Source organism: Equus caballus, chromosome 16, assembly GCF_041296265.1.
Source record: "Equus caballus isolate H_3958 breed thoroughbred chromosome 16, TB-T2T, whole genome shotgun sequence".
NCBI lineage: Eukaryota > Metazoa > Chordata > Mammalia > Perissodactyla > Equidae > Equus > Equus caballus.
The window spans coordinates 29,047,938-29,075,658 of record NC_091699.1 but is presented as its reverse complement, the minus strand read 5'-3'; the positions used below and the strand labels follow the sequence as shown (position 1 = coordinate 29,075,658).

Genomic DNA, 27,721 nt, shown 5'->3' with positions numbered 1-27,721 from the left:
CCGTGCAGTTCTGAGTCACGCGGGCAGAAGGGAGCAGCAGGGACCCCAACAATTACTTCTCAGGAATTGGTGTTCAAGTATCTTTTCACCACGACAACTTCCATTCAAACAAGATGTTACTTGCAAGTCCGACATTTCCTGCAGACAAAAGTGAGTGGCTCTGGCTGAAGGTGGGAGGGGGCGGCCCGAACTCGAATCTCGACCCTATGGTGGCCTCCGAGGCTCTTCCGGGGAAGCCCCAGGCCTTAAAAAGCACATTTGGAATAACACTGCCTGTTGTAGATTGCAGAAGTGGCCAAAACCCTTTGTAGCCCTTCCCTTCAAGCCATGAGTCCATTCCTCCACTCCTGGCATTGGAGTAGACGTCTGACTTGCTCTGACCAACAGAATGCTGTGGAGGTAACATCGTGCCAATTCTGAGTCTGATCCTCAAGAGATGTCCACTCTTCCGTGCTTGCTCTTGGAATCCTTCCACCACCATGTGAGCAAGCTCAGGCTAGCCTGCAGGATGACGAGAGCCCATGTGACCCCAGTCATCCTGGCCGAGACCATCATAGGCCAACCTACCAGCTGAGATCAGCAGAGCCCAGCCCAGACCAGAAGGACAGACCAGCTGAGGCCAGCCCAAATGGCTGCAAAATTGTGAGCTAAGTAAAAGGTCTTATTTTTAAGCTGCTAAGTTTTGGAGTGATTTGTTATGCAGCAACAACTAACTGATACAGTCCCCTAACAGAAGAATCTCAGAATGATGCCATGGCCTACCTCTCAGGTCACAAAAGGAGGGAAACTGGCACAGCAAGGACCCCCTCCCCAGCACACAGCCTACCCCCAGCCCTAAGCAAAGCCCTCAGCAACCCACCTGAGCCTTAGGATGTGGTGGGCAGGGGAGACAAATGTCCCCATCTGCCCCAACTTCAAACAGGATTACAATCACAGAACGGGGAAAAACTCCATCACTTGGTCCCAAGAGGGCCAAACTTCCATCTAGAGAATTCTGTCCAGAATCCACTTGCGCAGAGAAAGGGCACATCCCCATCCCTACAGATGCCTCCACGCTCAGGGCATCCTTGATGCCTGGGGTGGAGGAAGAAGTGGCAGAGAGAAGGAGAGCGGATCTTGAAGGTTAAACCCAGCACATGAAAGCTGCTCAGAAAACGCCCAAAAATCTAAATGAAAATTTTCAGCTGTAGAGCAAAAAACCCAGACCCAAGGCCCTGGGTTGATCTTTCAGACTGTCGGGCACAGCGCAAAGCTGTCTCCATTTATTTACTTCTAATTGAAAGCTGGCATGCTGAGGGTTACTCCACCCAGGCGTGAAGCCTAGCCATCCGTGAACGGTTTCCCCAGACCTCTCCCTCCGCAGAAGCATCCTTCATGTGCCGGAAAGGGAAAATGTCACAGGGACACTAAATTAAAACTCACTTTTGTCTTTGAAAAATAGATTCAATCCTCGGTAGGATGTAGTTGGAGAGATCCTAGCATTAGCGTAATTCCTCAGTGCACTTTCTAGGCCAATCAGAAAAAAAGCATTTTCAGAAATCTACCAGAAAACAGGTCTCCCAGGGGCCACGCATGCTAATTCCCCCCCATAGAGACGCTTGGGACTCACAGTTGACAATGGGTGGTTTCCTCGGGAGACCGTATCTCTCACAGCGCTGATTTCAACACAATTGATCAGCTGGTGGGAAATACCATCCAGAAAAAATAAGTTGACTTGCTTTCAAGATTGTCAGCTGTCTGCAAGTTCATTAGTTCACTCCCTCGCTCCCTTTGTTTATTCAACAAATGCTTTTTGGGTCCCTGCGGCGTGCGAGGCCCCGTCCTGGGTGCTGGGGGTACAGCTGTGAACCAGATAGGGCCCCCCAAACCTGACGGTCTACCAGGCAAACGAGTGAAGGCAGCCTCCGTTTAAGTGAGGGCTCCCTCTGGTAGACCTGCTGTGAATCAGGTTAGACCTAAGCCGCCGGACACACTCAGCAGGTGTCCACACAGCAGCAGTGGCGGCAGCTGAGCACACACGGGTGGCCTCCTCAGGCTCCTGACTTCTTCTTAAGCAAACTTTACCATTAGCAGATAGAGGTAAAGAACGTGGGTATGGGAGTTGGGCAGACCAAGTGCTGGCTCTGTCCTGCCATCATGGTCGGTCTTGGGCAAGATGCCTGATTCTCAGACCTCAGTGTCTTCATTGGTAAAATGAAGACAACAGTCGCACTACAGCGGAGATGGCCTACCTCATGTTCATTCTCCCCTTCTTCCTTAGTAATCAAGTCTTGGCATTAGTGACGGCTGCAGGGAGCCCAGATAAAAGACTACCTTGGCCAGCCTCCCTTGCTGCTAGGTGTGGCCATGGGAGCAATCTCTGGCCCATGAGATGTAAGTGGGAGTTGTTGAGTGGGATTTCTGGGAAGGCACTGTAAAGCAAGCTCATAAAGCAAACTGGCACTTGAAAAAAATCTTTTGGGTTTTCTCCTTTCCCTCATTGTCAGGGGTGTCAACACAAGGGTGGGAGCAACAGCAGCCATCTTGGACTGTGAGGTAACCTTGAAGATGGAACTCCTGAACTAAGAAAGACAGAAGATGCCTGAGACTCTGATGATCATGAAGCTACTATGAAGCCCACAGCTGCTAAGCTTCAGCCTTCTTTTATGTGTGAGAAAAATTAGTATCTTTTAAAATCGCTGTTATTTCTGGTCTCTTTCTAGAAACTGAAGGCTATTTCTAATACAAGTAGCCATCAGTGTTACTGTGGGAATGGAATGAGGCCATTTATATAGAGCACTTAGCCCAGTGCCTGGTCCACAGTGGGCTCTCAGGGCAGAAGAATTCATACTGTCATTACACCTATGAAATATTTACGTTGTCTTAGCTCCGGCTGCTACATCAGAACACCACACACTGTGGGACTTAAACAACAGACTTTAATTTCTCACAGGGTGAAAGGCGGGGAAGTCCAAGATCAAGGTGCTGGCCAATTTCACTCCCGGTGAGGGTCCTCTTCCTGGCTTACAGACAGCGGCCTTCTTGCTGTGTCCTCACACAGAAGAAAGAGGGAGAGAACTCCGCTCTCTCTTCCTCTTCTTATCAGGACACCACGCCCATGGCGGGGGCTTCACCCTCCTGACTTCATCTAGAACTAACTATCTCCCAAAGGCCTCGTGTCCACACACCTCACATTGGGGATTAGGCTTCGACGTATGAATCTGTCGGACATCAGTTCATAACATACATGACATTGGTCCATAACATACATGGACCAGACCGTAAGCTTTAAATACAGTTGGTTTGCTTAAGTTAGATTAGCATAAGCCGGAAAGCTCCTGGATTAGAGTGCAGAGTCCTAAGGGTTCTGATAGATGGAGGTCAGGATCCCGGAGGACTGGAGGTCCTCTGTGATGACTGGGACTGGAGACTGCGTCCGCACACCATCCTCCTAGCAGCTGTCACATGGGAGGGTCAGTCACTCATCAAGACCACTCCTAACTCTCGAGAGTGAAACCACATCATCTGATTATGAAAAGACCTCAAACGATAAAATCAATGGTCAAAGTACACATCCATCTTGCGTTTCCCTCTTTGCTTTGTAGATGACAAATGACTACAGCAGCAGACCGTAGGGAGCACCAGCTGTGTGCCAGGCTCTGTCCCAGCTCCGAGTGGATCAGCCAAGCCCAGCAGAAGCAGAGGACATGCTCAAATTGGGAACCCTGAGGAGAGCTTAACAGAGAGACCGTTTGCAAAGGCACAGACCAGATGTTGAGAAACCACAGGGAGAGTGCAACCCCCCAGGAGGCAGGAACAGGGGGCTGTCACCCCCCATCCCAGGCCTGAAGCCATGAGGGGACAGAGTAGTTACAAGATCCTGTAGAGAGAGCCACCCAGCAGAAGCCAGGGCCTCGGATTGCAGACACAGCCAGCTCCCACTGACCCAACAGGAGTGGGCCTGACCTCACTCCCTCTTATTCCAACCTCATGTTTTCCATGGGCTGAAACCTTCCAAACGGAGGGAATAGACTACAGCCCGTAGAGGTCAGCCTCCGAGACCCAGAGCAGACTGCAGAAGGGCGGGCAGCCAGTCTGGAGGGGCCATGGGCCCTATTCCTTTAATCTTCAGCAACGACCTTATGAGGTAGACACTATTATTAGTCCATTTTATAGACGAGATAACTGAGGCCCAGAGAGAGGGAGTAAGCCATTTACACGTTTGAAACAAATGATTTTGTAAAGAAGTACCACTTGGATTCTCTAGAAGGTGATGGTGAACTCCGGTTTCCCAAGTGATTCAAAATAAGGTATTTCTGTTGAAATAGACGCAGGGCTATGTCAGAGCTTAACAGACCTGACAGCTCACCGGTGTGAGAGGCACACTCCGATTGTCTCTACCTTACTGCTGAAGAAGCAGAGGCTTTAATGAGGTTCAACCAGGTGACCTCTAGGATCCCTTGAAATCAAAATAGTCTATGATTTGGTGACTACTTAAATCATTACTTTTGATTTGTAAAAAGAAAACTACAAAAAGTCCCCACCATGAACAACAAACATTTAGGCAGAAATTATAAAACTCTTTCCACTGAAATACAACACTGCAGTAAATCCTTCCATGCAGGGATGCAGAAGTGGTTGACGTTAGTGAGAAGAGCAGATAATCTAAAATCAGGAGTAACCGTGTTCTGCTCCTCCCAAACGCATTCTTAGTCATCATGCCCGAAATTCCTACTTTCATCCCTCCTTTGCATTCCAAAACCAAAGTTTGTTGAGGACAAAGAAAAGGGTTTCCTGGAGCCATGACATTTCATGGTATTATTGGCTATGGTATTAATTGGGATTCTGCTACAGGAAAACCAAGTCCAACTGGCTAAAGCTAAAAAGGAAATCTATTGGTTCATGCCCTAGGGTAAGGCAGGCTTCAGGCATCGGTTGTTTCAGGGCTCCAAGCATGTCCTCAGGAACCAGCTCTCCTCTCTGTGTCTTGCTTCTATTTCCTGACTGACCCATTATGAGCTCCATGTAGTTGCAAAATGGCTGCCAATAGCTCCTCGGACCACACCCTTCCGGCACCGAATCCAGCAGAAAAGCTGAATTCCACTTCTTCAGTAATTCAAATGGAAATCCTAGAATTGAGTCTCTTGGGCCCTGATTGGCATGGCATGGATCATATGGCCACTGTGGCCATGGGAATGTAGTATTATTCCAACTGACTGGGGTGGGGCTGGCCCTTCCTACGACGTGTGGGCTGAGACTGGGAAAGGATGATCCCAAAGAAGCACCAGGGCTGCCGCTCAAAGAATGGGGAAAGGACTCAGGGGAGAAACAGCCCGGTCCACCAAAGTCATCAACGCCATCTCCAGAAAGACGCACCAGGAAACTTCCGCAGCCCAGAAACTGGCTGCAGAAATTCAGAAGTTCTCCAAGCCGCCGCGAGATTTGAGGACCTGTCACTCACCCTCTTGCCCCGCCCTCCCTCAGCAGTCCCCACCTATCCCCGCCTTCTTCCGAACTTGGGCAAGGGGCACGAGGGAGGCACGCATGCCTCCCAGCACAACCACGTGCGGTTTTCCACTGGGTTCCTGGGGAGTTCCTCCCCCTGCCCCTCAAGTCTGAGCTGGAGTGTTGCCTTCTCCCTAAAGCCATCTCTAATAAAACCCACAGCTCCCCAGCTTCCCCCAGAGCTGAAATCCCCCTCTTCTACGCACGCACAATACTTTATTACATATATGGCCTTTATTAGAGCGTTTTTTTGTGTCCTGAAATTCTTTACACACCAGTCCCTTATATTCTACCCTCACACTCACACCCAACCAGGGAAGAAGCTGTTGGAGAGCAGAGATCTGCTTTTGTTCCCCCTGAGTCCCTAACACCGGGAACAGTCTTCGGAAATAATGGATGGGTAAATGAATGGACGAAACTTTCTCCAGCTCTCAACCATCGCATGAAAACCACAGCGCTCGTTTGGGCATTCGGGCAAGGCATGGTATGTGAACTCCTATCGTGTATACAGTAGGCACAAGCAAGTTATTCAAAATAAAATTAAATCAGTCAAGGGAAAAGCAATCATATGCTTATTCTGCTTGTTTGAAAATAGAAAAATCTGAAATAAAGAGGACGTGCATTGTCTATGATTCTTGTGAGCACTGACACGGTCAGGCAGGGGACAGTGGACCCAAAAGGGCTAAGAAGCCACAGGGCTATCTGCAAACAAGGCGCTGAGTTTGTTCCCACAGGCACAGGTGCCCAGGATGGCCTAAGGGCTGTGACAGCTCAGGCAGAGGAGATCGAAGAGGCGGGAATGGCGCTGGACTCCCGACTCCGCCCCTCCCCGTGGGGTCTCAGTCAGGTGATTTGACCCCTCCGGGCCTCCGCTTTCTCATTTGTCAAATGGGGATGACCACCCGTTGAGGGGCCCGCGTGGCTCAAGCCTTACTCTGCCTCTTGCCCTGATTCCTTCCTGCCTCCCTCCCACGTGCAATCGCCAGCAAGCCCACCGGCCGCTTAGATCCCGGATGTAACTGCCTCTCCCCAACTGCCCTGCAGGCGCGGCGTCTGAGCCACCACAGACTGGGACACGTACCCCGGTGTCCAGAGTTACTCAGTCCCCGAGGTGCCCTTTGCTAGTGGTGGAGCCAGGACAGCGAGCCCTATCGCAAACGCTTTTCTGAGTGTGCAGGGCTCCCGGGTGTGGAAAGGGAGGGAGACCCGTACCCTGAGGTCGCCCCCCAAACCCCCCTCCTCCCCCACCCCCCGCCCCCGAGTGATGGATGGTGTAAACATGGGATCAGCATCAGGACCTGGCCTCTCCGGCCTGAACTCCAGAGGCTTCCGCTGTGGCCCACCAGCTCCCTCTCCGGCCACTGTCCGCTGGTCCTCTCTGCCGCTCCATTGCGCTGGCCTTCTGTCCGATCCCTGGATGTGCCAGACGGGTTCCCACTGGGGACTTTGCCTGGCGCTTCCCTCTGCGGAACAGCCCCGTTCCCTCATCTTTGCAGCTGAGTCCTAGGCGCCCTTTAGACCTCAGCCCAGCCTGGCCTTCCCTGACCATCCATGCAAATTAAACCGGCCTCCAGCCCTTCTGCCACCTCTGTTCTGTTTTCTCTGTAACAGAACTACTTGAAACTATCTTATTGATTTGCTCAATTGCATGTAAACTAGTACGTGCGCTCCACAAAGGCAGGGATGCAATTTGTCTCATCCACGACGTGTCTCTAGATTCTAGAATGGTGCCTGACAGGTAATAAACGCTCAGTAAATATTTGATGAGTGAAAGAAAGAATGAAAGGAGGGGAGGAGGGAGCACAGCCCTCAAAGGATGATTATAGAGACTCAATCAGAGAATTCTCATAAATCACTTAGCACAGTGCCTGGCACTTAGGAACGTCTAAATACATCGTAATTATTCAGTTATTAGGATAGAAGAGTGGGCAGCACGTGCATGCACGTGCACGCGTGTGCATGCACACACACACACACAAGAGAGCAAAGCAAAAGCTGTTCCCCCACTCTGCCTGGAGTCTCCTGGCTCCTGAAGAGAATATTCCAGGCCTCTGACTAGGCAGCATCCCCCTCAGCTCCACTGGAGCTAATGCTTGAACCTGGTTCAGACCCCCGGGGTTCGGAGTTCATTTGCTTTTGGCAAACCGTCAGCTTTGCTTTTCTAAGGGAAAAAATAAAATACAAAAAGACACTCACATAACATCTCAGAGATCAAATGGCTCTTGGAAAACTGCATTTTGATGAGTGATGGAATCAAAACCATATGGATTAAATTCTCCTTAGATCTCCTGGGGGAAATGGCAGCGGGAGCAGGGTGAGGGCACGGATGGTGCAAAACTCAGCGCGGATTTTCCAGAAGAGAACCCAGAGCCGGTTCACGAAGGATGGTCTGAGACAGCCCAGGCCTCCAGAACAGTTGTCGACCCCATGCCGGCTGCCTCGACAGAGAAGGACATCCAACAGTTCCTTTTCAATCACCTCTGTTTCTTTTCTTTTGATTTCCCCTCCCCCATGGCGCTGACTTTGGGGTCTTGTTAGCGACGGGGAGAGGCTGGCGGTTGGACGTTAGGTTTGTATATTTCTCCCAGAAAACAGACTCCAAGTGTCTCCTTGAAGAAAGGGCCTGAAATAGCTGCTGAAGCCAAATATTTGTGATCAGGCACTTCGACGAGTGCCGTTCACTTCTTGATGGTCCTGTTTCCACTGAGTTCTGCCGATGCAGGCGAGCTACAGAAGGCGGCCTCGAAGAGACTCCGCGTACGTAGAGCGTGCTTCACGCTGCCATTTGCTATGAGAAGAAATCAAGAGGAACCAGTGCTTCCAACTCTTCTACCTAAAGCACAGAGAGACCTCAAGAGCTGTTTCCTCTGTTCTTCTCACTCTAATCTCCTGAGAGCAGGTGACCCTGCTGGCCACCGGCCTGTGCGGGGTACCGCACAATGGTAACGATGACTGGGCGTTTACACTGTACTGAGCATCGTCCTTTCATCCTCCCAAACCACTTCAAGGGCGGTGCTCTTATTCTTCTTTGACAAAGGAGGAGACTGAGGCACAGAGATGTTAAGCAACTTAACCAAGTTCACACGGCTATTACTGGGCAGAGCTGGGATTTGAACCAAGGTTTTGTCCATGCCAGAGCCTGTACTCCTTACCATTATTTCCCCTCAAAGTATCCTGCGCTTTTGGAATTTGTGTCTTTGCTTTACTTTTGCTGTTCCATTCATCTAAAAAGCCTTTCTTGCTATCTCTACTTTTCCTCCCAGCCACCTGACAAAATCTCCCGCACCCTCCGAGCTGTGTCTCGTCTGCCCATGAAGGCTTTGTGAAAACCCCCAGAGCGGTTAGGACTTCTCCGACCTCTGAACTCCCAGACACCTGGCGCCTCTGGGGCTGTCCAGCCCATTCTGTGTCATAAAACTAGCTTAGCACGATGGTCAGGCAGCCTGGCTTTATGGGAGACACACCTGCATTTAATCCCCTGCTGGGGACACTATCGATTTACAGACCAGTCCAAGACTCAGATTCCTCACCTGCAAAAGGGGGAAAAGGAAGTGAGCCGGTGTGAGCAGCAGCAAGCTAGAACACGCAGGGCACGAGCAAGCACAGTCCACGTCGGCCACTGTTTTCTGGCTCCTTGGCGGCTTGTTGGAGTTCCCCCACCTGACTGTGAATTCTCCAAGGAAATGTAATAGTCGCTGGTTTAGGCAGTGATTAGATTAGGCATTTCACTAACTGAGTTTAGAGAAGAAGAGAGGAGAGAGGGGGCGGGTCGGGGCTGCGCGTGGAAACGTGGCTCAGAGAGAATAGGGGCAGCCAATGTGGAGGGAGTGCTGATCATGTGACAGTGTGGCTGGGATTAATTCATTTGGTCCTCACAGCAACCCGGAAGTTAAGTGTTGTTATTATCTCCATTTTACAGATGAAGAAACTGAGGCCCGGGGAGGTCTAAGTGACTTGCCCAAATCCATATATTTGGTAACTGAAGAGTCAGGGTTCAAATCCTAACATTTTGGATCCAGATTCCAAGGTCTTAGCTGCTAAACTAGATTAACCCTAAAAAGAGGATTTTAAAGCTTTCAAATGGCAATAAATCTAAAAGGTTGGGAGTATCCAGTGTGGATTGGCGGGTATTTAATGGGTACAAATGTTGGGACGAGTTTAGCAACACTTTCCTGAGAGTTTATCCAATGGGGGGAGGTGTTGGCCCCCCCCCCCACCCGCCCCAGGAAGCCATGCAGGCTTTGTGGTTCCACATGGACGTGAAGATAAAGCAGGTAAAACAACGCGGACTGAGGTGAGGAGGCTTTGGGTGGGATCCGTGTGTCTATTTCATCATGCTGGCATATGATTTCATGTTTTTTCTTAAAGGACTTGATTTAACATATACGGCAAGGTGAGGTTCAGCAAGTCAACTCAAGACTAGAGAAAACTTCAGAGATCAACACGATGGTGAAACACCAAAATTAGTCCTAAAAAGGTGGGGGATCAAGGAAGGCTTCCCAGAGGAAGGGACGACCACACTGAGACCAGAAAGGTGAATTGGGGGTGGCTTAATGAGGAAGACACGTGGCTAGGTTCCCTCAATAGCCATTTCCTAACCCTTTCTCCCTCATTGTCCTCCACTAGGGAGGCCTGAAGAGCTAGCAGCTGTCCAGGCTCCCCTGAAGCTGGAGGGGTCCATGTGACCAAGTTCAGTCAATGCAACTCCAACAGAAGTCTGCCAGAAGAGTTAGAAACGGCTGGTGGAGCCCTTTCCCATTCTTCCTGCCTTGAATGTGGATGCAATACCTGGAGCTATGGTAGCCATCTTATGACCATAAGGCAACAAGGTTGAGACAAAAGAAAAGAAAAGTGGTACAGAACCGGCCCTGCCATCATCATGCTGCGGAAGAAATGCTAGCTGCTACCTCCCTCTGCATTTCTTAGGTGAAAAAAAACGGGCTGCTATTTATGCCCCTTAGAATCCAATTTGTTTCCGTTACTTGCAATCAAAAGCATTTTTAACTCATATACTAGACACAATGGGGGGGAAATGAGCAGAAGTTGCAACATGTGCAAAAACCTGGAGGGGAGAAAGACTGTGGCATATGTGAAGATGAGAGATTCCATGTAACTGAAGTAGATGTTGCTGGTGCTGGTGGGGGGTGTGATGGGCAATGAGGCTGGAGAATCACCCAAGGGCTACAACATGCAGGGCCTCGTACAGCTTGTAAGTTTGGGATTTGGAAATTATAACAATGGAGCACCATGGAAAAGCTGTGTGTGTGTGTGTGTGTGTGTGCGTGTTGAATTAGAGGAGCAACTGGGATAAACAAGTTCTAAAAACCCTCTTCTGGCTGAGTTCATTCATTCAGTAAATATGAGCATGGGAAAGTAAATTGGTAGAACTACTTTGGAAAACTGTTTTGAAGTGTCTGCTCAAACTAAACGTCCCCTCCCGTAGAACCCAGCAGTCCCATAACGAAAGACACACCCAAGAGAAATGCACACACATATCCACCAAAAGACAAGTCCAAGCGTGTTCATAGCAGCTGTACTCCTAACAGCCAAAAACAGGGAGCAACCCAAATGCCCGTCAAGTCTAGAGGAGCTAAATCATGTATGTGCATCCTCATAGAATGGAATACTACAGAGCAATAAAGAAAGAGGACAAATTGCTGCTACGTGCAACAGCGTGGAAAGTCACAGCCCTAATGATAGGCCAAAGAAGCCCTCAGAGAGGAGTAGACGTTTGTGTTAGTCCAGGTTCTCCAAGAAGCAGGTGCCAAGGTTACATGTCCAAGAGGTGATGAACAGAAACACTTCTGAGGGAAAACGAGAAGGCCGCCAGGAGAGGCTGGGAACCATCAGACTGTGATACAGGACTGTCCCTTGTGAAGGAGAGATGGAGGGAGGGAGGGAAAGAAGGAGGGAACGAAGGAGGGAACAAAGGAAGGAGGGAATGAAAGAAGGAAGGAAGCAAGGAAGGAAGTGTCGACAAAAATAATCCATATCCAATCTATAAATGAAAATTTGGGTAAGTTTATTCTGAGCTTAAATCTGAGGATTATAACCCGGGAGAGTCTTTCCACAAAGGAACAGAGCACTCCAAAGAGGTGGGGGGTCATACAGGGTTGTTATATACCCTCAAAGAGGATGTTTCACATATGATTGGAATGTCCCTTTTACAATAGTCGCGAGACTACTCTGTCGGCACAGCGATTGATGGAAATAGCAGGTAGGTCTTCTGTCTCGGTGAACACAGCAGGGTGGCAGTCTGTTGTCTCCAGCTGAGTGGTCACAGGTGAGCTGGGAGGTGAGTGCAGCAATCAGTTCCTAGCCTAAGGAAAAATGCTAATGTCGGGGGGAAGTTGCATCTTTATCTCAAGGGCCTTTGTTCTGGCCATAGGAAATGTCTAAGCAGATATGCAATGCGTGCTCAATAGCCAGTCAGGCCCTTTTGGAGGAAAAAAAGAAGTCAGGCCGAATTAGGTTTATACCAAATGGCTTCCTCATATACTCCAATATATCCTATTGCTTGCCATTTTTATTTGTCAGAAGGAAGCATCCTAGACCGCCATGCAGTTCTAAGGAAGCTCAGCAAGCCCAATGGGGAGTCCTTGAGCCAAACTGTGGTCAGAGGAGCTCCCCTCCTCGGAGGAATGGGCCTGCCCTGGCATAGGTAGAAGCAGCCTGTGGGAAGCATGTCCTCCCACATCCCACAGACACAGTGACAGATTTCAGCGCCCAGCAGAATTGGCTGTTGGTCAATGCCCACAATCAGAGATCTGAGAGATGTGTTTTCATGGCCACAACATTGAACAATTCCTTGGATGAAGGTCAAGAACAGGCAAAATTAATGTTCAGTGATAAAAGTCAGAATGGTGGTTCCTTCCAGGACGGGTAGGGTTGGGGGTGTGGCTGAGAGAGGGTATGAGAAAGCCTTCTGGGGTGGCTGGAGGTGTTCGATGTGTTGATGGGAGGTAGTGATTGCGTGGGGAAAAATCCCTCAAGATGTCACCTAAGGTTTGTACACTTTGAAGAAAAAAGAAGTTCTCACTGAACAAGTGCTCTACCCCAAAAGCTGTGCTCAGCCCCGGGCGCACAGGGGTGATGAAAGCAGACAAGGGTGCCGCCCCCCAGGGGCCCGCAGGGAGAAGCATGGTCTGGAACACCAGACCAGGGCAGGGAGCCCCATTAGGAAGCCGTGAAATGTCCCCACTGAGAAGGTTAATGGCAGGGAGCCCGGGGCTTACGAGACTTGTCTCCAGACAGTCAAGCCCAAGAAGCATTTTGTCAAAGACTCTTGAAAGAGAGAGTAAAGCAAAAAGACTGACTTGCAAGAAACGGGAACTAGAGATGTGAAAGCAAGTCAGGAAGCATCGGAACTGCTTACAAAGGAAAATGCTTTTGGAGAGATCAATTACAGGAAAATTCGGTATGACTGTTCACCGCTGGGACCTCGGGGAGCCCCGAGCCCTGGGAATCGCGTCTCTCCTGGAGTCAGGCTCATCTCCCTGTGCCCAGCCATCAGGTTTCATTTGGCTTACAGGGATCCACTGGGAAATTATATCTGATGTTTTTCAAAGCCAGAAAAGGATGTCACACCTTTGTGAGGGCTGCTGGGAGACAGGTAAAAGCACATAGCCTCTGGGGGGACGGGGTGCCAATTAGGGCCAATTAGAACTAAATTGACCTGTCATTTGTCAGAAATGCATAATGGAACTCACCCTGTTCTACAAAACTGAGGATTTCACCTGTGAGTTCATTTGCTCCGAGAAAGTTGTCTATGGAAAAGTGCTTGTATCCATCATTCCTTAAGAAAAATGTTTTAAAAAGCAAACTCATCCCAAATGACTTGTGTTTTTCCAATGCTTCCATTGTCAGTACTTAATTTCCAATCGTTTTCAATTTGAGACGATGATGTTGACCGTCAGGCTCTGAAACAAAACATGTAAATAAAGAAATATGTATATGTATATTTCAAACCAGCGTGCCCTCAAAATGTGAGCTCTCCCCAGCTTTCCAGAAGGAAGAACTGTAAATAGAACATTTTACACTTGGCTAACTTTTCCTAGGCTTCTTTTTCTTTTAAGCTGTCCTATCTTTTCAGTCTATGATAAATGCAAAAAGAAAGTATTTATCCAATAATTTCCTGAGCCGAGATGGCAGCATAATTGAGTCACCCAAGTTGAGTGCTTTAGGAAAATTTCCATCAGGTGCCATCATGTTCTCTGGTCTAAGCTTTATTTAAACTCTCTGGATCAATTTGAATCAATTTGACATGCACACACTTCAGGGCATGGTTAGTTTCAAATCAATTAAGCTCCTTATGACTTTATGATTAAGAACCCAAGGTTATAAAACATTAATCTAAAAATCACAAATTATAAAGTGAAAAGTAAAATCTCCACCGAACGTTTCATAAAGATCACCAGAATCGTTATATAAGCTTCATTAAACAAACAAGGTAAGAATAATTAGGTGGTAAATTGAGTACAGTGATTTCAAAAGGCTTTAATTGGGACAGACCAAACAGGTTAATGAAAATAAGGAAGCCAGGGTCCAGTTAAGCCTTCGGCAGGATTCGCATCTGAAAGGAACCCCTCAAGAGGTCTGGTGGCCCTTACAGCCGGAGTGCAAAGCTCCTGTGAAAAGCAGACGGTGGGCTCTGGACCTCCCGGCCCTTCCCTGACCTTGGCCAGCCTGCCCTCCACCACCAGACATGAGATAGGGACCAACTCTTGGCTGGAGCCAGTTGGTGGCCAGGTGAAAGCATTTTAAGGATAGCCATGAAATGTGATTCCTGCCCTCTAGAATTACATGGAATTTTTCTCTCCTGGTTTTGGAGCTCAGGGAAAGGAAATAAGAAGGAGGGAGTCAGGGTTTATATTAAAATAATAATGAGTCCTTCCCAAGTCCCAGCCCCTTTGATAAATTTCATCATTCTCATCTGTCTTTACCTCTCTCCCATGTGGATGAGGTGGGTTCTCTTGATTCTCACCCTGTTTTAGAGACTGAAGCACAGAGAAGTTAGGTAACTTTCCCCATGGTTACACAGCGAGGAGGGGGCAGAACCAAGGCCTGTGTGATTTGGAAGGATGGGTTCTTCACCTCCGCAGAGTCGAGAGGCCTCTTGTATTTGTGTTGACAGGAGGCCTTTGCCTTCTCTATACCCAGTGTTCTAGGAGCTAAAGATACAGTGTGAACCTAACAGCCAGGTTCCGGCCCTCAGGGAACTTTCATTCCAGTGCAAAGAGACCAGTGACAAATAAATCATTTAATTAACAAAGTCAGACACTGATGATGCTCTGCCGAGAAGTTTAAAGGGTAACACGATAGTGACTGGTAGCTTCTTTCATTGAATGGTCACCTCTTAAGAGATGGCATATGAGCTAAGATTTGAAAGGCAAGAAGGTGCCAGCTATACAGAGATCAGGGGAAAATACTCCATGCCAAGGGGAGAAGCAGGTGCAGAGAGCCCAAGGGAGAAATGAGCTGGTAACAGGAAGAGGGTCGGAGCTGTGAACTCAAGATGGCTACAAATTCTTTGTCTACGTTCATCCTCTTAAAGCTCATGCACCTTGTGACTTGCTTTGACCGGTAGAATGTGCATGACGTGTTTCGGTTCTGGGCCTAGGCCTTAAGGATTCTGGCAATTTCCAATTTCACTCCCTTAGAGTCCTGAACCAACATGTCAACGGATCCAGCTACACTGCTGGGGAGACCACATGGAGAGACTCAGAAGCTCAGCTGGCCCCCAGCTGAGGAGCCGGTCATGCGAGAGAGGAGTTCCAGCCCAGCAGAGGTCTCAGCCAAGTGCAGCCACATGAGTGACCCCAATTGACACCATCCTGGAACAGAGATGAAGCTCCCAGCCGAGCCCAGGCAATCCACAGAATCGTGAGAAATAACCCATGGCTGCGGTTTCAAACCACTAAGCTTCAGGATGCTTTGTTGTGCAGCAATAGATCATTGAAGCAGCCAATGCGACTAGAGTTAGGGTGGAGCAAAGGGCAGTGGCGGAGAATGAAGCTGGAGAGCATTCTCCAGCCAAGGCTAGATCAGGCAGGGCCTGTAAGCAGTTGGGATGTCACTCAAAGTGTGATCGGGAGCCATCGGAAGGGGTGTGACATGATCTGTTGACTTTATTTTATTTTATTTTATTTTAAAGATTTTATTTTTTCCTTTTTCTCCCCAAAACCCCCCAGTACATAGTTGTACATTCTTCGTTGTGGGTCCTTCTAGTTGCGGTATGTGGGATGCTGCCTCAGCGTGCCTTGACGAGCAGTGCCATGTCCGCGCCCAGGATTCGAACCAACGAAACACTGGGCCACCTGCAGCGGAGTGCGCAAACTTAACCACTTGGCCACGGGGCCAGCCCCCCTGATGACTTTATTTTTAAGGCTATTCTGGCTGTGGTGTGGTGAATGAATTGTGGGGTGGGCAGAGCAAGAGAGGAAGCAAGGAGACATCAGTTAGGTGGCTATTGTGGGAATGCCGGCAAGAGATGACGGTAAACTGGACCAAGGTGGTGGCAGTGGACATTCAGTGACCTGATTTACACTGTGTTTGGGAGGCAGAGTCAAAAGGACATGAGGCTGGATGGAGTATGTTGGGACTGACTGAGGAGAATGGTTTGATCTTTGGCTTGAGGAACTCAGCTGATGGTCCCCTCTTCTCTAAGATGGAGAAGAGTGGGGAACATGAGCAAGTTTGGAGCAAAGAGAACAAGAGTTGCTTAGCCATTCTGTTTGAGGCATCAATAAGATATCCACGTGGAAGTGTCAGATGGACAGTTGACTCTGAGGATGTGGTGTTCTAGGGCGAGGCCACTCCTGGAGAGATTTGGGAGCCATAGGAAAGCAGGGTATTCGAAGCCATGGATCTAAAGGGAATGTTTATATCAAAAAGAAAAGGGAGCTCCGGACTGAGCCCCAGGCTGCTCTGCCATTTGGAGATAAGGTGAGTGATGATTTAGCCACTGAGGCAAAGAAGGAGCACCCAATGGGGTAGAAGGAAAACCCAGTCTGTGGGCTCACAGAAGCCGGGAGAATAAAGTTGTTAAAGGAGAAGGGAGGAATCAACTGAAGTCAAACAAGATAAGAACAGACATGACTCTTGGTTCCTGGAACCAGTGGAAGTCACTGGTGACTCAGGAAGTCACTGGTGACCCGTGAAGGAACCATCCACAAGGATTATACATTTCAAAAGATAATGGCATAGGACAGAAATTGGTTCCCACCGCTCCCTAATCAACACCATGCTGGTATTTAAATCTCTAAATCTTTGATCAATACAGGGGAGGAAAGAGAATAAAAGGATCCTGAACTGACTGAGTTTAAACTTTAAAAGAGGGAGTTTTCCCAAGATGTCATCAGGAAGAATGAAGGCTCAAGGGGAGTAAATAGAAATGAGTTATAGGAATGGGGACTAGAAATATAAAGTAAGTTAAATTTGATATGCAATTTGAGTACATGGCTCAAAAATGTCATGTCAGCTGCATCAGTATGCAGACCCTCCCAGGAGGAGGACCAGCCTTGGCCTTGGTAGGGTCTACAGCAGTGGTGCTCAACGGAGGGTGACCCCCCCAGGGGACATTTGGGGTTGTCACAACTGAGGGATGTTACTGGCATCTAGTGAGTAGAGGCTCAGGAAGCTGCTAGACATCCTACAATGCACAGGACAGCCCCCACAACAGAGAATTATGTGGCCCCAAATGTCAATAGTGCCAACGTCGAGAAACCCTGGTCTATAGGAGGTCCCAGCTGTATAGAAGGAAAGTAACCTATCATAAGGCACTAGTAAGAAAACCAAGAGCTTGAATCCCCTCCACATCCAGCTAACCACCTCCAGCTTGCTTCACCCCGTTGACCAGACTGTGGACTTCAAGTAGCCAGGGGTCTTGGTTCAGTCTCTTTCTGATCATTTGCCTGTGCTCTCTCTGGGACCACAGCCTGTACCCCAAGTTCAACAGACCTCTCACCAGCACAAGAAGAGGTTGTGACCAGCCCAGCCAGGGCACTGGTTCCAAAGTTTTCACATGTAAAGAACCCTTTTTAAGGCCAAGCGCTTTCACAGACCTTTCCACCTTAGTCCTCATACTTTGAGTTTCTATTGGCTGAGGAAACGACATGAAGCTACCGTATTTCCAGCACCACTTTTAAAACAACTGTGAAAGAATTGTCTTTATTGGTAGCACTACCCCTAATGTAACAAGATGGTGTTTCTCGTTAGTGCAATTTTTCCTGTTGTTCTGAAATGTCTGCTAAGGCCCAGAGCTGAGGACAAAGGATATTAATCTCCATGTTCCAGGTTCAGAGATATGACCTTTGAGAGTCAAAAGGACCAGCCCCTTCCTCTCAGGGCTTTCTTTGGGGTATCATCATCTCCACCATCATCACCACTTCCACCATCACCTCTACCATCTTCATATCGACCATCCCTTCTACCCCTGCTTCCTCCACCACCATCACCACAGCCACCACTGTCATCACTATCATCACCACCATCGCCTCTACCACCATCATCTCTACCACCTCCTCCACCATCACCATCACCCACTCCATAATCATCACCACAACCACCCCCGCCATCACCTCCAACACCACCACTATCACCTTCACCACCATCAGCACCACCCCCATCACCATTACCACCACTATGGGGAGAGGAAGTCACATTTGGGGGCAGTGCAGCATTTCTGAAGAGAGGCCCTTTCCTTTCCATTTTTGCCATTGACAAGGAAGTGTGTTCCCACCTCCAAAACCAGAAGGAGGCCCAGAGAGGATACTTCCTGGTGACTGGGGCACCTGTAGGTAAGAAAAACTGGAATTCTATTTCCTAATTGGAAGACCTGCTCACTTTCCTCTGTGTGACCAGAAAGAACATGACAGATTTGGGATAGGATGGCCTTGTGGAGTCCACCAGGAAGAGAGGGGCCAGGAGCATCCCACTCTAAGTCTCTAGTTCTTGAGAGATACAGAAGTTGGATCTCATACAAGTCCAGAGGCCCTGAAGTTGGCCCCAGAAGGTAGATGAGCAAGGACCCTTCACCACAGGGACCAAGAGGTCCCCATGCAGAGGATTATGGTGGAGTCAGTTGGAGGTGTGGCCAAATCCAGGAGAGGATAAACAGCACCTGGCAGGTGCTGGGAAATAAACCTCTTGTAAGGCCAACCACATGAAGCCCCGAACCCCAGGAGAATGACAGCTCTGGGCAACTAGAGCAGAAGTCTGGGATCTCACCAGGTCCAGGTGGGAGGCTGGGCCCTGCCCCCTCTCCTTCCCGCGGCCCCTCCTGCTACAAGAGCAACGGAAGGAGTCAGGGAGAGGGCAAAGGGTTTGGGTTCAAGCCTGACCCAGGGCAAGAGCAAGAAAAGGGATTTCAATCCAAAATGAGACTGAAGTTTTAAAATGAACAGGACAGAGCCTAAAACAATTAAAGTGATGGGTTTGCTAAAGGAACTGGTAAATTATAGAAAGCAGAGGAACTCCTAAGGATGTGTTTCCTGATGGAAAATGTCATGTAGCTGGGATGGGGGCAATGATTAGAAACAATCAAGCCGTTTCTTATTTATTCTGCCAGTGAATGGAGACCCTTGAAAAACTAGGTTACAACAGCCGGAGGAGCGGCCCTGTGCCAGGCACGCGCGGGGCATTTCGCAGGCATTGTTCGCTCTCATCCTTATGCCACCCTCCGCGGTGGGCACGGTTACTACTCTCGTCCCTGTTTGGCTGATAAGAAATTGAGACTCACCCCAAGGCCACATCGCAACTAAATGACACAGTTAGGATTCAAACCCAGAGTAGTGTGACTCGAAAATCGAGTATTTTAACCCGGACCCTGATTCCTTCCAAATGCCTTATTTCATCACAGCAGGGGAATCAGGACCACGCTCTTATGCATGTGGAATGACAGGCTGCACACTCAACCATGAAGGAACATTTCTCCATTCTTTTGACAACTAAAGTTAATTTCCTTGTCACGTCCCCGATCCTGGAGGTGGCAGAAACAAAATCACTCTCCTATAGGAATGCCTCCGTCTCCCCCAGGCTGAATCCCAGTTTTAGGGCCCTCAGGAGCACCAAGGCACAGGAGGCAGGGGTGGCTGCAGCCTCCCGAGGCTTCCATGCCCCATCATGTTCTCCATGTCACCCTGACACTTTCTCGGGCCCTTTCTGCCTAAACTCCCTGATGGACCAGCTCCACTCAGCGGATCCCACACTAAGCTGAGCATGGGAACCCTGGGGTCACCTATCCAGGGAAGGGCTTGGGTCCCAGGCTCTGGAGTCAGATTAGTTATGTGATGCTGGGCAAGTTACTTAACTGGTTTGTGCCTCAGTTTCCCTATCTGTAAAATCAGTCGTCTCATAGTGTTGTTAGGGGAATAGAGAAGAGAACACTTGTAGAATGCTCAGAACAGTGCCTGGTACATCCTAAATGCTTGGCTAACATTAACTGTCACTATTTGGGGGCAGGAGGGAGGAAAACAATGACTCTCACTAAGCAAGTCTTTTTCTTATGTGTGGACAGTGGCTTTTGAAATTCCAAATGCCTAAGCTTTAACCCTTTCATTCCCTGGATTCTGTAGCATCCCTACTTTCCTTAGACAATACAGGCAAATTGTCTGGCTTCACAAATTGGGGAGTTTGGGGGTGGGGCGTGGTTTACATCTCAAAATCACACCTGGTCGTAGGTGCACAGTTCTGTGAGAGACTCTACAAGCTGCCCTGCAATAACGCCACGATTCCCACCAACTCACCCCACACACCCATCACTACCTCCATCATCACTATCTACAGGGTAGAATTCTCTGGCATGTAACTCTCCCACAACAGCTCACAGAGCTTATCCTGTAGCCACATCCATTCATTGGATCTTTATCATGACCTTTGAAAACAAAGACAAGCAGATTCGGTTCTCAGCTACCATCCTTTATTTTTCCTCTTTATTTCTTTTTTCTTTTTTTCCTCTTTATTTCTTTCTTCTTCTTCTTCTTCTTCTTTTTTTTTCTTTTTTTTTTTTTTTTTTTTTTTGCTGAGGAAGATTAGCCCTAAGCAAACACCTGTGCCCATATCCTCTATTTTATATGTGGGACACCTGCCACAGCATGGCTTGATCAGTGGTGCATAGGTCTGTGCCCAGGATCCAAAGTGGCGAAACCCAGGCCACTGAAGCAGAGCGCATGAACTTAACTGCCATCGACCATTCTTTTTTTAAAACAAAACTTTTGCATTGAGGAAAATTTCAAACATATACAAAAGTGGATCAAACAGGACTTTGAACACCCATGCACACATCATCCTCAACTCATGGCCAATCCAGCTTCATCCATCCCTACCCACATATTTTGAAGCAAACCTAAGAGATCATATCATTTCATCTGTAAAGATCAGTATGTATTTCTAAAGGCTTGGACGGCTCTTTTAAAACACAGCACTGTTATCACAACTTTTTCAAAAAACTAACGATGATTCGTTAATATCATCAAAAAGCCAATCAGCGTTCAACTTTTAGCAGCACCCAGTATGATAACGTCCATCAGGATTGGGATTTGCACCTCGCCAACCATTTCAGGAAACAGCCTGCGGCCATCCAAAAGAATGATTCCATCCCCTGTTCCCTTCCCAGACTGAAATGTCATAGCCAAACCCGCTGCTGGTTTTGCCAAGAACTCCAAAAAAACGATCACGTGTCAAATAACCATGGAGACGTGGTGACAAAAGGAACTTATTCCTTCTCCCCTTGTTTAGACAGAGCAGTGGAGAAGCTGCTGAGTGCGGAGGGCAGAGGTGGGCGCTGCCTGAGGCTGCACACACCTGACCGTGCACACCAGGCAGCCTCGCTGTGGTCAGGAGCGCCCGGGAGGGCTCGGCCAGACGCTGTCAGTACCAGGGATTAGCACGCGCTCCTGTGGGGAGCGGGGCGGCCACAGCGCTGCAGGAACTGGAGTCACCAGCCTTTCCTTGTTAGCGTCTTCTAAGGGTTTAGCAGCAGTTTTGAGCTGAATCCAGCAGAGAGCTCATCTGAGGTATTTTTTTAATTATCATTTCATCTGGTTCCAATGCCGGTCATTTACATGATATCATTAACCTAAGGGCAGTTCCAAGCCGGATCCCTTGAAGTGATTGCAGCATTAGGTTGGTAGCCCACAATAGCTTTCCTTTGGACCTCTTACACAAATCAAGGTGCTAGTAAGTCAGGAATGCAGTCATCCTATTTTTACTTCTAGAAAGTAGAGGCACAGAAACAGTCTGCTAGCAGATGCTCGGGCGCTCTGCCCCTGCTCCCCGGCGTTCCTACTCCTGGTCTCTCTGCTGCAGGCCTTTGCAGGGCTGCAGGAGGTGGGCAGGCTCGAGTCAGAAGTTGGCAGCCTCAGTGTCAACCAGTGAGGGACCCAAGTTGGTAGATAAAAGCCCGAAGGTGGGGTATCACTGAGGGGGTCTACGGTGCTCCCCGGAAGTCCCAAATATTCCAGAGCCCCCCCGCCCCGTCCTCAGCCGTCACCTGTTCATTATCGGCTGCCCTCCCTTGCCCATCTCATTTCACCCCTCTGTCAATGCTTCCTGGCTGTTATAAGGTGACCAACTCACCCTGGGAAACCTCTCAGTCCCAGACAAACCATGACAGTTGTCACCTTACCTCCCAAATAAATGACGTGTACTGGAACCCTAGTTAGGGCTGGCTTCTGGGGTACCCTGAGGCAATGCATACGCAGAGAGGAATCTGGAATGAGACAGGCATCTTAACTGGGTATTCTTTGTGAACAGAGCCCTCTGGAGCTGGGCAATTGGGGTAGTATTGGGCTCCTTAGGTATTTGGGGGGGAAGTGAATGAGGATGGGTTTTTGCTTTTTTTTTTACCAAATCTATATTTGATGTTTTTACAAAGAACATTTAGCAGTTGTCTATTTTTTAAAAATACATAATAAAAAACTGGGTTTTTAAAAACAACTAGCAAATATTTGTTGTATTTTATTTTTTTTTTCAAAGATTGGCACCTGGGCTAACAACTGTTGCCAATCTTTTTTTTTTTTTTTTCTGCTTTATCTCCCCAAGATCCCCCGTACACAGTTGTATATCTTAGTTGCACGTCCTTCTAGTTGTGGGATGTGGGACGCCACCTCAACGTGGCCTGATGAGTAGTGCCATGTCCGCACCCAGGATCCAAACCCTGGGCCGCCGCAGCAGAGCGCATGAACTTAACCACTTGGCCACGGAGCCAGCCCCTGTTTTATAATTGTTAAAGCCCATTTTCATTTACTTTTTTTTTTTTTGAGGAAGATTAGCCCTGAGTTAACTACTGCCAGTCCTCCTCTTTTTTGCTGAGGAAGCCTGGCCCTGAGCTAACATCTGTGCCCATCTTCCTCTACTTTATATGTGGGACACCTACCACAGCACGGCGTGCCAAGAGGTGCCGTGTCTGCACCCAGGATCCAAACCGACGAACCCCAGGCCTCTGAAAAGCTGAACATGGGAACTTAAACGCTGCGCCACCGGGACAGCCCCTTATCATTAAAAAGAAGGAAAGAAACTAGGTTTTAAAAAAGGCTTTTATGATGACTTGGCCTAGCCATGGTTTTCAAATTCGTTAAGCCTCAAAATCTTTTTGTGGTGGAATCCTGCGTGGTTTGTCCAGTTACAACCAGGGATAAGTGGAGCTGCTGTGACTTGTACAGGGTTCTGGGGCCCAGATCCCCGTCCATCCCGCCACCAGTCCCCCAGTGCATCCCCCCACCTCAGGTAACCACTAGGCACTTCCCAGGAAACCCCAGGTTTCTGCAGCACCCAGTGTGAAAACCACTGTTGTAGAAGATTATTCAATGGCAAACAAAATATCATTAACTTTTTTTTGTTTTGAGGAAGATCAGCCCTGAACTAACATCCGCTGCTAATCCTCTTCTTTTTTTTTTTTTTTGCTAAGGAAGACCGGCCCTGAGCCAACATCCATGCCCATCTTCCTCTACTTTATGTGTGGGATGCCTACCACAGCATGGCTTGCCAAGGGGTGCCATTTCCGCACTCGTGATCAGAACCGGTGAACACCGGGCCGCTGAAGCGGAACGTGCGCACTTAACCACTGCTCCACCAGGCCAGCCCCTTATCATTAACTTTTTACCTTAAAACATGTTATTCAATGAAAAGAGCAGATCAAAAAACATCACATACAGGGCTATCTTGATCTGTAGAGGAAAAAATAACATCTGTATTCATGTATATTGAAAAAAGACTGGAAGGAAATACACTAAAGATGTTCATGGGGTTATCCCAGTGGGACAGGATTACCAGTATCTTTTTACTTTCTTTTCTATGCCAAGTTTATATTACCTCCATTTTCGACAGTGAATATGAATTATTTTTCAGGCAAATAAAAGCACAAGACGTGATTTCGAAGAGGGAGTTGGGTAGAAAAAATGACTCCAAAGTCACACGGAGACAGTAGCGACATCAGTCTGGATTTGCATTGTTCTTGGACGCTGATCTGAAGAGCCGGGCCTTACTCACGTTTAAAGCATTTAGCCACTGACGACTGCATGACTCAAGTTATAGCCTGTCAATTCCATGCTCAGCGAAGACTTTGAAATTTCTGATAATGACATACGAGCGCTGCCTATAAAATGAGCAAAACAAGGGTAACTCTCCTGCCCCCATCACAGTGGAGTGGTTCCCGCTGTGCAGTAGGCGGTGCCCCCCACCGATGTGTCAGGTTCATGGCCAGGGAGGCTTTGAAGGGAGACTGAAGCTCTGCCAAGCTTGAGGCTCTGGTAGAGAATTAGAGTGTTTCAGTCAGTGGCTCCCCAACCTGGCTGCCCATCAGAGTCTCCTGGGGAGCTTCTTAAAAATGGGTTCCCAGCCCCACCTACTCATCCTCTGATTCAGCAGACCTGGATGGTCCTTGGGATCTGCATTTGTAACAGACACACCAGGAGATTCCCATGAAATGCCTTCACCGAGTTCATCATCACTACCAGGCTGTCCACTCTAGGAAGGCTACATGCCCGTTGGCTGCTGTAACCTGGGTCCCTGTGCGGAAGCTCTGGGCTCTGTAACTGTTCAGAGACGGCAACTGCTTATTGAAGGACGGCTCTGCACCTGACACTTTGCTAAATGGTTTCAAGTCCATTTGACTTAATTGCAGCTCAAAGGAAAGTATTCTCATGTCCATTTTACAGATGACGAAGCAGACTCAGAGAAGTGAAGAAACGTGCCTCAGATCACTTAGAAAGAAAGAGAGGCGGCATTCGAATCCCGGTCTGCGGCCCAAACTCTGGCTCATCCCAATCAGCCGTGTCACTTCTAAAAAGTTCCATGGCTTTTCCTGGGAGATAAATGGTAGCAGAATTCTCCATTCTCCACTCACCTTTTTTTTTCCATCCTCTCCCTGCTCCTCTGTTCGTCTGCATACACGAATGCGCGCACACACACACACACACACACACACTCCTATCCTTCTAAGTTCATCCTGCATCTGAAACAGCACCAGAATTCCACCCCAGGACATTCTCTACAGAGGTCTATTCTCACGATTTCCTAACTTCTCGTCGTAACATGCCCTTCCTAAGCTGGAAGAAACCAGTTATTCCGTGATTCTCTTATAATTCTCTTATTTGAAAGCAAGTGTTGCAAACTATCCTAAGCCACTTGTCTATTTAAATCCTGAGGGGTCTGACGGTAGCTCCCCCGCCTCCAGTAATCAGAAGTGCAGGAAGGCTGCAAGTTTCCTCCCGCGACCTCCCACCCGGATGGCACCTTACAAAGAGAGCCTGTCAGACTGAATTCAACACAAGGAGACAGTTATGGGCGAGCAGGCTCAGGCACAGCCACTCACCCATTCTGTGAGCCCAGGGACACCTCAGCGATCTGTCCTTTCGGACACACGGACAGCCTCTGTCGTGAAAAGCTCACTTGAGGCAGATGTGACAATACTGTCAGTGCAGTAGTGAGCAAACCTAGTCGGGCAGGTCATAAAATCGGCCCTTTAACATGGAGACGCGGGACCCCTTGGACTTGCGAGCCTTTCCAAGAGAACAAGCGACTGGTCTCATTTGGACGAGTGTGCAAAGTCCAGGCAAGGCAGACGCACCATGAAATGTTCCCAGCCATCTACCTTTCTTGAACGCCATTATTTTCATCAATGAAAAACCATTTTAGAAATCCATTATGCTAATTAACACATCCGTGGGTGCTGAGCTAAGACAGATAATTGAAGCACTTATGGTAACTTCCTCTGGAGCGTGGGGCTGTGATCCTTCAAATGTTAGCTTAACTGCCCCTACAATGTAGATGAAAGCTAACACACGCACACGTGCACGCATACACATGCAGGCACATGCAGCATATTATCCTTGCTTTAGCTTTAGAAGTAAATTACAGACAACATATCAACAGCACCATTTAATGAGAACTTACTGTATGGCAGGTACTGTGCTAAATGCCTGCCCAGAAAGAAAACCGATCTCACTGAATCCCCACTGAGGAAACTGAGGCCTCGAGAAACCCAGCTAGGAAGGATGAGCTGGACTCACACTCACGCTGACTTGAAAGCTATAAATCCTAACCACTCGGGGAGACTGGTTGCCTGTAAGTTCTTGTAGGTCTCCTGGGAATTCCCCAGGCATCATCAACAACAATTTTTCACTCTTGCCTCAAAACTTTGAATAATAGATAAAATCCTGACCCCCAGAAAGTATTACACAGCATGACTTCTGAGCATAATTGGTTCTGAAGCAGGCTTGGGAACCCCTCCCGGGTGACAACTATGTTCTACCGGAAACGTGCAGGGTGGCCCGCTCCGAGCGCTTTCATGGCCAAGGGTGGCCTGAGTTTGTCCCTCGCTCCCTGTTAAGCCTCTGCATGGAAGCCCCCTCTTCTGCCACCTTCTGCTTTGTGTCTGTCTTTGAACATAACCTCCCCGAGGGTGGGGAATGGAATCTAAAGAGGTCAGCCAATCACAGCCCGGGAGCGCCCTCCCCTCCTGCCCGGGAGGTGCAAGGACTCTGGTGTCACTATGCTATAATAAACTGCAGAGCTGTCAGGACAGAAAGGAGAAGGGCAATGGAGACGGTGAGACGTGGTCAAAGTCTGGATACATTATGAAGGGAGAGTGGAAAGAATTTGCTGATGGATCAGTGTAGGGTCTACAGGAAAGAGAGGAGTCGAGGGTGACGTTAAGATTTTTGGCCTGAGCCAAGGACAAGCAAGTTGTCATTAAGCAGATGGGTAAGACCGTGAGGAGCAGGTTGGGGGGGGCTAGCTAGACGCGTTAGGTTTGAGATGCCTAGTAGGTATCCAAGGGGTATCTGTTTTCTATTGTTGCATGACAAATTACCACAAATTCAGCAGCTTGAAACAACCCCCATAGCTCACAGTTCCGTAGCTGACAACCCAGGTTCTCTGCTCCGGGTGTGAGAAAGCTGAAGTCCATGAGGGTGCTCGCCAGACTGAGTTCCTGTCTGACGCCCTGAGGAAGAACGCAGTTGCAACCTCACCTCGTTGCTGGGAGAATTCAGTTCCTTGCAGTCGTAGGCCTGAGGTCCCCATTTCCTTGCTGGCTGTCAGCTGAGGGCTGCTCTTAGTTTCTAGAAGCTGCTTGCATTCTTTGCCACAGGGTTCCCTCCATCTTCAAGCCAGAAAGGGGGGGTCAACCTCTCCTGCTTCAAACAACTCACTTGCTCTTCTGTCACCAGCCAGAGAAAACACTGCCTGTAAAGGGCTGTTGTGAACAGATCGGGCTCACGTGGACAATCTCCCTTTCTTAAGGTCGACCGTGTTGTATAATATAACCAGATCGTGGGAGTAAAAATGCATCCTATTCTCAGTCCTGGGGATCCTGCAGGGAGTGAACACGAGGGTGGGTGTGGTGGGCAGAAAATCCTGGGGGCTTTCTTAGAATCCTGCCTGCCACCCAGGTGGAAATGTGGAGGATCGCCTCTTTCGGAAACTTCCAGGGCTGGAGGACGGAGCAGGAGGGAAAGGGGACGAGGCCATCTGGATCTCTTTAGTCTCTGGAACCTGAAGCACTTGGGAAAGAAAGCCTGGCCCTTTGAAGCTGCCCCACAGAGCTGCGTCTCCAGGCCCCACAGCGGGCCTGCCCTGCCAATCCTCCCGCACAGGCCTCGAGGCATCTTGGCTGCAGCATCCCCGTGTCTGGCAGGTGAGTCAACATTTGGCTTCTCTCCTGGGCTTTCTTGGAAAGGGCTGTGTTCCAGGTTGGCAGCTGTGCTGGCTGGGAAGGAGAAGAGAGAAAAGCCAAGTT

General features: G+C 48.8%; 1 long non-coding RNA gene across 1 annotated transcript; it reads right to left on the bottom strand.

The window, feature by feature from the left end:
* Positions 1-11,489: 11,489 nt before the first annotated feature.
* On the bottom strand, positions 11,490-27,484 carry LOC138918208 (uncharacterized). Its single transcript, XR_011427239.1, has 3 exons — positions 26,955-27,484; positions 13,194-13,403; positions 11,490-11,804 (listed from the first exon to the last, which is right to left on the bottom strand). It is a non-coding gene; the product is annotated as an uncharacterized lncRNA (long non-coding RNA).
* Between the last annotated feature and the right edge of the window lie 237 nt (positions 27,485-27,721).